Here is an 11117-nt window from a genome sequence, read left to right on the forward strand (position 1 = left end):
CCATTTTCTTAGTGAGCCTTGTAGCGCTCCTTCCTTCCTAGCACAAGGTTCGAACCTTGGCTGGCTCCATTTTGGTGTAGCGCGCCTTGATTTTCTTTGAAATGGAGGACGAAAAAGTTAACTAAGTTAACTGAGCGCTATGCCTTTGCCTTGTTCCCTTAGGCGCTCAGTTACTTGTTTCAACGCAGCGCCATAGGCCTTTGTTCCCTTGGCTTTGGTGTTGGTGATCTAGCGCTCAAATAGAGAGCGCTACGCTCAATTAGTGAGCGCCATGGCCTTGCCTTGGTTGATGCACCACGCTTTTGTTTCCTTAGGCCACGCTTTTGATAAGCCACGCTTTCTTTGTTTCTTCCTGTTCTTCACCTACAAGTTATTGAAATAACCAATCAAAGTATCACCAAATTCATAAGGTTTATAAATCATTCAAAAACCAACTAATTCTAGCTTAAACTTCATGATTTAGTGTCAAATAATTAATGGTTGATTGAATTGACATAACCATGCAATTTCACTCCAAATTACTTACTTATAATATAAGAAAGTGCATAAAACCTAATGAAACAAGTGAAAAATGCTTGAAAAGCTAGCATAAGATGACTTGTCATCACAACACCACACTTAAACCTTGCTTGTCCCCAAGCAAGCACTAAATGTAAGAGGAAATGAAATGAAACAGAGAAGTATGCATGTCCTTATTTAGCAGATAATTGAACTTGGTTCATGGGGTTTTATGCAGACAAATGTAGCTCATTTATTCTTTGCTGATAGATAAGAAATGTTTCCTCAAAGGTTCACTAGAGTTGCTGCTATAGTGCCTTGCTCTTGCTTGATCCCTTGCTAGCTTTTTCTTTCTTTCTTTTGCTTCAGAGAGCTTATTTTTTTATGAAGGCTTGGTGGCAAATGTTACAGCAGCCTTTTGTCTCAATTTTGCTCAACATTTCTTCACCGCAGACACATGGCTCACAATTTCTTCCTAGGAACATTGATGCCCAGTATCTCTTTGGATTACTAAATGCTTTGTAATTAGGTTGCTCTTGATAGTGGACTTTTGGTTGGCAATTCCAGATCAGTTGATCCAAGTGACCAAATTTTGAAATAATCCTCAGAACCTACTTGTCCAAGCATATCCTAGTACAAAAACACCACAGGCATATGTCCTAGGGTTCAAGCTATTGGTGTCTAGCCTTATTGTTTGTTTCTTTGCCCATTTTTGGCTTTTCTCCTTCTTTTTCTTTCTTATTTGGCTTCATTCTCAGAGGATATTCATTGATAACAGACTTTATAGCAGCAAACTAATTCTCACTTCAAGGAATATGTTATTATGCAGCTTTTGTTATTTGAGCTAACCATTAAATCAAACAAATACCACTACTGAATTCTCATCCTAATTTCTACAACATTGGACAATCACTTTTCTAAATCAAACATTTTTCTTTTATTTATGCAGAAGGGAAACAAAATAAAATTCAAGCTAATGATTGATAACAAGCACAATGCAAATCACTTGTAAGAAAAATACTTGGAAAATGAAAGTGTAAAACATAAAGCATTTGGAGGTATCTCATGTTTCAGATATGCATCTCCTTCATTTAATTTTAAAAAGGAAACATGAAAGAAACTCCACCACCTCCTAGTTGTCATGCTCCTTGCTCTTGCTTGATTCTCCATTCTTCTTCTTCCTCTTCTTGTTGCATCTTGAGGTTCTTCAACAGGGCACCTTCTATCCCATATAGGTTCTATAAGACCTGAGAGTCCAGCTTCCTCCAACCCACACCGCATGTGTGCTGTATGTTTTTGGGTTCTTGCTCTCTGCTGGTCTACTAGCTCTTGGCATTGCTCAAATGGCTTGATCTGTGGTTCCAATGCTGGCATACTGTGGACCAAGTAATCCAACTTTGATTGGGTGTTTATATCATACTCCATTCTATCATAGTGCCTATGCTCTCCTATGGTATGATATATGTTCTTCCACTGATACAAATTTTGAGTGTATTCCCCATACTTAGCCTGTCGCAAGGACAATCTATCATATGATTCTTGAAAATTTGTTGATTGTTCTGTTTGCTCCTCAAGAACTCTAGCTTGAAATTCCCTTTGTTGTTCCAGCATCTGGAGTTGGAAATTGTCTTGCTTATCCATCATCTGCTGCTGCCAAAGTTGTTGTTGCTCTCGATGTTTCAGATACTGCCTCTGTTGTTGCAAGTATAGCTCTTGTTGCCTTAAATACTTCTCCTGTGCTCTCATGTTTTATTGAGATATTTCTTCAATAGCTCTTTGCAATTGGCTCATGTCTATAGCACCAGGAGCTTGTCCTTCCTCTACTTATGGTCTTCTTCTTCTTCCTTGGGCTCTTCCTTCCTCTTGGTTGTCATCATCAATGGCACCTTCCATTAGTCGCCTGGTGATTTCTCTTCCCCCTTTTACCTTTTCTGTATCTTCATCTTCAAAGAGCACTCCAGCCTTGTTACATAGCCTCAAAATAGTGCTTGGGTGACCAAGCCTACTTGATTTACTTGTATTCTCAGCCATTTCCTGAATGCTGTCTGCTATGAGCTGTGAGAGGTTGATTTCTCCTCCCTTTAAGATGCAATAGGTTAGGATGGCTCACTGGATTGTGACTTCTGAGGTGTTTCCAGTAGGGAGTATAGACCTCCTCACTACCTCATACCACCATTTGGCCTCAGGTATGAGATCTATTCTTTTCAAGTGGCTTGGAGCTCCCTCTGAGTCCCTTTCCCAGTCTCTGTCTTCAAAACACAACCCATGTAGTATTTCATCAGGGTCATTCTCACCCTGCAATCTTTCCTCAAAACTAAGCTCTCCATAGGTTATTACTCTCAACTGTAGGGCCCTCATGATTGATGATGGACTAAAATCTACCTTAACACCCCTGACATAGCTCTTATAAGGGGGGCTGTCTTGGCTTGGCTTCACCGCATTGGTGTAGAATTCTCTTATCATGACTGCACTGATGTCTGTTAAAGGTTCATAGAAAAGTTTTCACCTCCTTTTCGTGGTAATTTTTCTCATGACAGGATACTCTCCACCCCACAATCTAAAGCCCATTTCTGGAATGACATGCTTTGACTCCATGAGCCTATGATACCTTGATTCATAGAATTGATACTTGAATTTCTTTGTATCATAGGTTGATGGTTCGGTCACCATTGGTTGAAGAAGCCATGAATTAAGAAAGAATGGAGAAGAAGGGATGAACTTTGGTTGAGAAATGGTTTTGTTATGGAGGGGAATGGAAAATGACGTTGGTGTTGGGTAAGAAAAGCTATTGGAACGTGTTTTATGATGAGGGTGTGGATGAAACAAAGGCTTATACGTAGAGAGTTCTTGTATGGGAAGGGAAGGAATATGTGAGCTAGGAAGTGTCACCACCTATTTATAGTCAAAGCATGAATCATAAAGATATAACCACAAGTAAGGAAAGCTCGGCTAAACAAGAATAAAGGGTGTAGATTGAGTGAAGCATTGTAAGGAGTTTATAGTATGGACGGCTTGCATGCATAGTTGAAGGTTGACAAGGATTGCCCCTCCATTGGATGCATGTGGTTCGGCCTCCAAGACATTAATGCATGCAGATTGTTGTCTCCAAGAAGGCACCATTCCCTAGGTGCATGTGACTCTCTTTTCACCTTGTCATGGCCGTGCATGCTCCATTTTATCCTCTTCTCAATCTTCTTTGTCCTACAAAATTAAGTCAAAGCAATGGTAAGCATTGGAATAAATTTTGGTACGGTGGTGTGGTGATGAGTAACAAAGAGAGATAATTCTACATGTTCCTTATTTAAATGACCAATCATACTCCTTAGATTTTGAACAAAGATTTGGTGGACACCAAACGTGTACTCTGTTAAGGGATCCATGTAAAACTCAAGGAGTATCTGCCACAATTGGCACATTCATTCTAAGGAACATTTTATTTCTTACTATGATACCATAAGCTAAAAAAATTATGAAGCAATGTATGGTGCATCTATTCATAAATTTGATTCTATGAACAAAATTGATTTTTCTGAAATTCTCTGCATACGTGAACACCAAACTTAATGTTTGGCTATACGTGCATCTATTCCTAGAATTTTTCTGAAATTATAGGAACATTTTATTTCTTACTATGAAATTCTATTCATAAACGCCTTGATTTTCTTTGAAATGGAGCACGAAAAAGTTAACTAAGTTAACTGAGCGCTATGCCTTTGCCTTGTTCCCTTAGGCGCTCAGTTACTTGTTTCAACGCAGCGCCATAGGCCTTTGTTCTCTTGGCTTTGGTGTTGGTGCTCTAGTACTCAAATAGAGAGCGCTACGCTCAATTAGTGAGCGCCATGGCCTTGCCTTGGTTGATGCGCCACGCTTTTATTTCCTTAGGCCACGCTTTTGATAAGCCACGCTTTCTTTGTTTCTTCCTGTTCTTCACCTACAAGTAATTGAAACAACCAATCAAAGTATCACCAAATTCACAAGATTTATAAATCATTCAAAAATCAACTAATTCTAGCTTAAACCTCATGATTTAGTATCAAATAATTAATGGTTGATTGAATTGACATAACCATGCAATTTCACTCTAAATTACTTACTTAAAATGTAAGAAAGTGCATAAAACCTAATGAAACAAGTGAAAAATGCTTGAAAAGCTAGTATAAGATGACTTGTCGTCAATAGGTTACAGATGAGATGAGGGAAGGCTAACCTTGCCAAAGTAGAGGGCTTGTCCGCCACCTTGTAGAGTTCTAGAGGTATGATCTCATGAACTTCTACTTCCTCTCTATTCATGATACTATGGATCATGATAGCCCGGTCTATTGTAACTTCAGACCGGTTGCTAGTAGGAATGATAGAGCGTTGGATGAACTCCAACCATCCCCTAGCCACGGGCTTGAGGTCAAGCCTTCTCAGTTGAACCGGCTTGCCTTTGGAGTCTCTCTTCCATTGAGCTCCTTCCACACAAATGTCCATAAGGACTTGGTCCAACCTTTGATCAAAGTTGACCCTTCTAGTGAAAGGGTGAGGATCTCCTTGCATTATTGGCAAGTTGAATGCCAACCTCACATTTTTCGGACTGAAATCTAAGTAATTCCCCCGAACCATTGTGAGTCAATTCTTTGGGTTTGGGTTCACACTTTGATCATGGTTCTTAGTGATCCATGCATTAGCATAGAAATTTTGAACCATTAAGATTCTGACTTGTTGGATGGGGTTGGTGAGAGCTTCCCAACCTCTTCTCCAAACCTCACGTCGGATCTCCGGATATTCACTCTTTTTGAGCATGAAGGGGACTTCGGGGATCACCCTTTTCTTGGCCACAACTTCATAGAAGTGGTCTTGATGGACCTTTGAGATGAATCTCTCCATCTTCCATGACTCGGAGGTAGAAGCAATTGCCTTCCCTTTCCTCTTTCTAGAGGTTTCTCCGGCCTTAGGTGCCATTAATGGTTATGAAAAAATAAAAAGCAGAGCTTTTTCCCACACCAAACTTAAAAGGTTTGCTCGCTCTCGAGCAAAAGAAGAAAGAAAGGAGTAGAAGAAGAAGAAACGGAGGAGATGGAGGGGAGTGTTGGTTTCGGCCAAAGGGGTTTAAGTGTGTATGATGTGTGAAAATGAAGGTGGTAAGGAAGGGTATTTATAGGGTAAGAGATAGGGGGAATTCGTGTAAGAGGGGGTTGGGTTTGGGAGGAAAATATTTTGAATTTGAATGGTAAGGTAGGTGAGATTTTATGATGGGTTTTTGGGGAAGAGTGGATGGATGTAACTGGTGAAGAGATTATGAGGAAGAGGGTAGGATTTGATAGGTGAATGGTGTTTGGGGAAGAGGTATTGATATGATTGGTCAAGGGTATTTTGGGGAAGGGTGTGATGGAAAGGTGTAAAGAGGAAAGAGAGTGAGTTGGGGTAGGTGGGGATCCTGTAGGGTCCACAGATCCTGAGGTGTCAAGAAATTCTGCTCCCTGCACCTTTTTGGCATTTAAACACGAGGTTGATGCCCTTTTCTGGCGTTTAACGCCCACCAGACACTCTTTTCTGGCGTTAAACACCAGTCTGTCTACCAATTCTGGCGTTTAATGCCAGCTAGACACCAGACACCCTTTTTTGGCGTTTAACGCCAGTCTGGCTGCCAATTCTGGCATTTAACGCCCAGAATGCTACCAGACTGGGCGTTAAACGCCCATTCTGCTATCCTTACTGGCGTTTAAACGCTAGTAAGCCTGTCCTCCAAGGTGTGCTATTTTTTATGCTATTTTTTATTTTGCTTTAATTCTGCAGCTGTTTTTATGACTTCATATGATCATCAACCTAAAGAAAACATAAAATAATAATGGAAAACAAATGTCTATAAAAATAAATATAATTAAATAACATTGGGTTGGCTCCCAATAAGCGCTTCTTTAATGTCAATAGCTTGACAGTGAGCTCTTAGAGAGCTTCACAAAGACTCAGAGCTTAATGGTGGCCTCCCAACACCAAACTTAGAAGTTGAGTGTGGGGGCTCTGTTTGACTCTGTATTGAGAGAAGCTTTTCATGCTTCCTCTCCATGGTTACAGAAGAAGATCCTTGAGCCTTAAACACAAGGTAGTCCTCATTCAATTGAAGGACTAACTCTCCTCTGTCCACATCAATCACAGCTCTTGCTGTGGCTAGGAAGGGTCTTCCAAGAATAATGGATTCATCCTCGTCCTTCCCAGTATCTGGGATTATGAAATCAGCAGGGATGTACAGGCCTTCAACCTTCACTAAGACATCATCTACAAGTCCATAAGCCTATTTCATTGATTTGTCTGCCATCTCTAATGAGATTCTTGCAGCTTGTACCTCAAAGATCCCTAGTTTCTTTATTACAGAGAGTGGCATGAGGTTTATTCCTGACCCCAGGTCACACAAAGCCTTCTCAAAGCTCATGGTGCCTATGGTACAAGGTATTAAGAACTTTTCGGGATCCGGTTTCTTTTAAGGTAAATTCAGTTGAACCAAAGCATTCAGTTCATTGATGAGCAATGGAGGTTCATCCTCCCAAGTCTCATTACCAAATAATTTGGCATTCAGCTTCATGATTACTCCTAGGTACTGAGCAACTTGCTCTTCAATAATATCTTCATCTTCTTCAGAGGAAGAATACTCATCAGAGCTCATGAATGGCAACAGTAAGTTCAGTGGAATCTCTATGGTCTCTGTTAAGAGCCTCAGATTCCTTTGATTTCTCATTAGGGAACTTCTTAGCGGTCAGTGGACGTCCATTGAGATCTTTCTCACTGGAAATGATTGCCTCTTTCTCCTCTATAGGTTCGGCCACTTTAGATATTGTTATGGCCTTGCACTCTCTCTTTGGATTATCTTCTGTATTGCTTGGGAGAGTACTAGGAGGGATTTCAGTAACTCTTTTACTCAGCTGACCTACTTGTACCTCCAAATTTCTGATGGAGGACCTTGTTTTAGTTATGAAACTGAGAGTGGTCTTAGATAGATCAGAGATTATGGTTGCTAAGTCAGAGAGGCTCTACTTAGAATTCTCTGTCTGTTGTTCAGAAAATGATGGAAAAGGCTTGCTATTGCCAAACCTATTTCTCCCACCATTATTATTTTGAAGCCTTGTTGAGACTTCTGTTGATCCTTCCATGAGAAATTAGGATGATTCCTCCATGAAGGATTATAGGTGTTTCCATAGGATTCTCCCATGTAATTTACCTCTTCTATTGTAGGATTCTCAAGGTCATAAGCTTCTCCTTCAGAGGAGGCTTCTTTAGTACTGTCGGATGCAGCTTGCATTCCAATCAGATTTTGAGAAATCATATTGACTTGCTGAGTTAATATTTTATTCTGAGCCAATATTGCATTCAGAGTATCAATCTCAAGAACTCCTTTCTTCTGAGTTATCCCATTATTCACAGGATTTTTTTTAGAAGTATACATGAACTGGATATTTGCAACCATCTCAATGAGTTCCTGGGCTTCTGCAGGCGTTTTCTTCAGATGAAGAGATCCACCAGCAGAATGGTCCAATGACATCTTAGACAATTCAGACAGACCATCATAGAATATACATAAGATGCTCCATTCTGAAAGCATGTCAGAAGGACACCTTCTGATCAATTGCTTGTATCTTTCCCAAGCTTCATAGAGGGATTCACCTTCCTTCTGTCTAAAGGTTTGGACTTTCACTCTAAACTTGCTCAACTTTTGAGGTAGAAAGAATTTGGCCAAGAAAGTATTGACCAACTTTTCCCAAGAGTTTAGGCTTTCTTTAGGTTGTGAGTCCAACCATATCCTAGCTCTATCTTTTACAGTAAAGGGGAAAATCATAAGTCTGTAGACCTCGGGATTAACTCCATTGGTCTTAACAATGTCACAGATTTGCAAGAATTTAGCTAAGAACTGATGAGGATCTTCCAATGGAAGTCCATGAAACTTGCAATGCTGCTGCATTAGAGAAACTAATTGAGGCTTAAGCTTAAAGTTGTTTGCTCCAATTTCAGGAATTGAGATGCTTCTTCCATAGAAGTCGGAAGTTGGTGCAGTAGAGTCACCAAGCATCTTCCTTGCATCTCCACCATTGTTATTGGGTTCGGCTGCCATGTCTTCTTCTTTTTCGAAAATTTCTGAAAGGTCCTCTCCAGAGTGTTGTGCTTTAGCTTCTCTTAGCTTCCTCTTCAGAGTCCTTTCAGGTTCAGGATCAGCTTCAACAAGAATGTCTTTATCCTTGTTCCTGCTCATATGAAAAAGAAGAGAACAGAAAAGGAGAGGAATTTTTTATGTCACAGTATAGAGATTCCTTTATGTGAGTAGAAGAATGGAAGAATAGAAGAATGAGGTAGAGAGGGAATAAGAAGAATTCAAACACAGAGAGAAGGAGAGGGTTCGAATTATGAGTAGAAGAGAAGTGTTAGTAAATAAATAGAAAGAGATGAGAGAGAGATAGCATTCGAATTTTAAAAAGAAGGAGAAGAAAAATGTTTTTATTTTAATTAATTAAGTTAGAATTCGAAATTTAAGAAATAAAATAAAATAAAGTTAGAATTTAAAATAATTAGTTAATTAAAAAGAATTTTGAAAAAGTGGTTAGTGATTTTCAAAAATTAGAAGTGGAAAAGTAGTTAGGTGGTTTTGAAAAAGATAAGAAATAGTGAACTTTTTAAAATTAAGACAAAACGTCAAGGGGTTAATTGAAAAAGATTTGAAAATAAATTTTGAAAAGATAAGAAGTTAGAAAAAGATTTTGAAATTAAATTTTGAAAAAAATTTGAAGAAGAAATTTAAAAAGATTTGATTTTGAAAATTAAAGTTGATGACTTGACTAACAAGAAACTAAAAGATATGATTCTAGAATTTAAAGATTGAACCTTTCTTAACAAGAAAGTAACAAACTTGAAATTTTTGAATCAAAACATTAATTGTTAGTAAAGTTTTCGAAAATGTGAAATAAAAATTAAGAGAAAGATTTTGAAAATTTTAGTTAAGAAATTCGAAAATATTAAAAAGAAAAATAAAAAAGATTTGATTTTTGAAAAAGATTTGAAAAGATAAAATTTTTAAATTGAAATTTTGACATGACTAACAAGAAACAACTAAATTTTGAAAATTTTTTTGACTAAGTCAACCAAAAATTTCGAAATTTATGAGTAAAATAAGGGAAAGATATTATTTTTGATTTTTTTGAATTAATGAAGAAAGAAAAAAAATAACAAAATGACACAAAACATAAAAATTTAAGATCAAAACAAATAATGCATGCAAGAACACTTTGAATGTCATGATGAACACCAAGAACACTTTGAAGATCATGATGAACATCAAGAACATATTTTTGAAAATTTTTAAGAAAAGAAACTGATAAACCCATATTTCATGAGTTCTTTTGTGCTTAATTTGAGTGATTTATACAATCCTTCACCTACTTATTCACATTAATTGCATGGTTTTACTTTCCCTTCCTTATTATGTCATATTGTGAAAAACATGTTTCCTAAGCTTTAAAAATTAATTATTTTAATTACCTTTATTTCCATTCGATGCCATGATTAGTGTGTTGAGTAGTTTCAGATTTTCTAAGGTAGAATGACTTAAAGGACGGAAAAGGAAACATACAAAAATGGAAGGAGAAGGCAAAACGGAGCTTTAAGGAAACTAGTATCCACGCGACCGCATGGACGAAGCGATCGCATGCCAAGAACGAATCAGCAGCGACGCGGTCGCATGACTGACGCGATCGCGCGCCTTAAGCAGAACGCACATGACGCGGTCGCATGACTGACGCGACCGCGTGGCAAGGAAAAGCTCCGAATGACGCGACCGCGTGACCCACACGGACGCGTGACAGAGGCCACGTATCAGAATTTACAGAATATGCCCCCAGCATATTCTGAAGCCCTTTTTGGCCCAGATCTAAGTACAGACAGCATAGACCAGAGGTTATAAAGTGTGGGAATGCATCCATTCAAAGGGAGCTCTCATATTTTAATTTTCAATGATTTAGATTTAGTTGAGAGGGAGATCTTCTCTCTCTCTCTCTTTTAGGATTTAGGATTTCTTCTTGTTTTAAGAGTGACTCTCAATCCAGGTTTTATGTTTCTTTGTTTTAGCTTTCTTTTACTTTTATTTATTCCAGCACTTGAATTAATCATTGAATTTATGAATTTCTTCCATATTGCAGACTATATTTGAATTAATAATATTTGAGGTATTTTCAGTTTATGATTGTTCTCTTTGATTTAAGTTACCATTGCTTCCTATCTAAGGATATTTTTATTATTCCAGCGATTTTACTTTTTTCCCTTTTGGTCCTGGTTAAGAATTCAGTAACTCAATAGTTATTAAACTCAACATAATTGATAATCGTTATCTTGCTAATTGAGCTGAACTTAAGTAATCCCAACCTTTTCTTAGGAAATAAATAGGATTCAAAGGTCAATTTAATTAGTCCCTTGACTTTCCTTTACCCTAGTACAGGTTGATCAAGTGGAGTTTAGATTCAACTTTCATTATAGTTGAGAGAGATAACTACGTTGGACCTCCAACTTCTCTTACCTTGCCAAAAGTCTGCTTTACAGTAGTTATTTATTTTAATTGCCATTTATTTTACTTGTCATTCAATTTACTTGCTTCTCATCTTCTA

The 11117-nt window shown here is 38.1% G+C and overlaps 1 non-coding gene across 1 annotated transcript; it reads left to right on the forward strand.

Moving 5' to 3' along the window:
- The first annotated feature begins 8072 nt into the window (after positions 1-8072).
- LOC148547865 (small nucleolar RNA R71) lies at positions 8073-8176 on the forward strand. The gene has a single exon (XR_015897818.1). It is a non-coding gene; the product is annotated as a small nucleolar RNA R71 (small nucleolar RNA).
- The last annotated feature ends 2941 nt before the right edge of the window (positions 8177-11117 follow it).

This window comes from Arachis ipaensis, chromosome B8, assembly GCF_059453495.1.
Source record: "Arachis ipaensis isolate K30076 ecotype BB chromosome B8, ASM5945349v1, whole genome shotgun sequence".
In the NCBI taxonomy this organism is placed as follows: domain Eukaryota; kingdom Viridiplantae; phylum Streptophyta; class Magnoliopsida; order Fabales; family Fabaceae; genus Arachis; species Arachis ipaensis.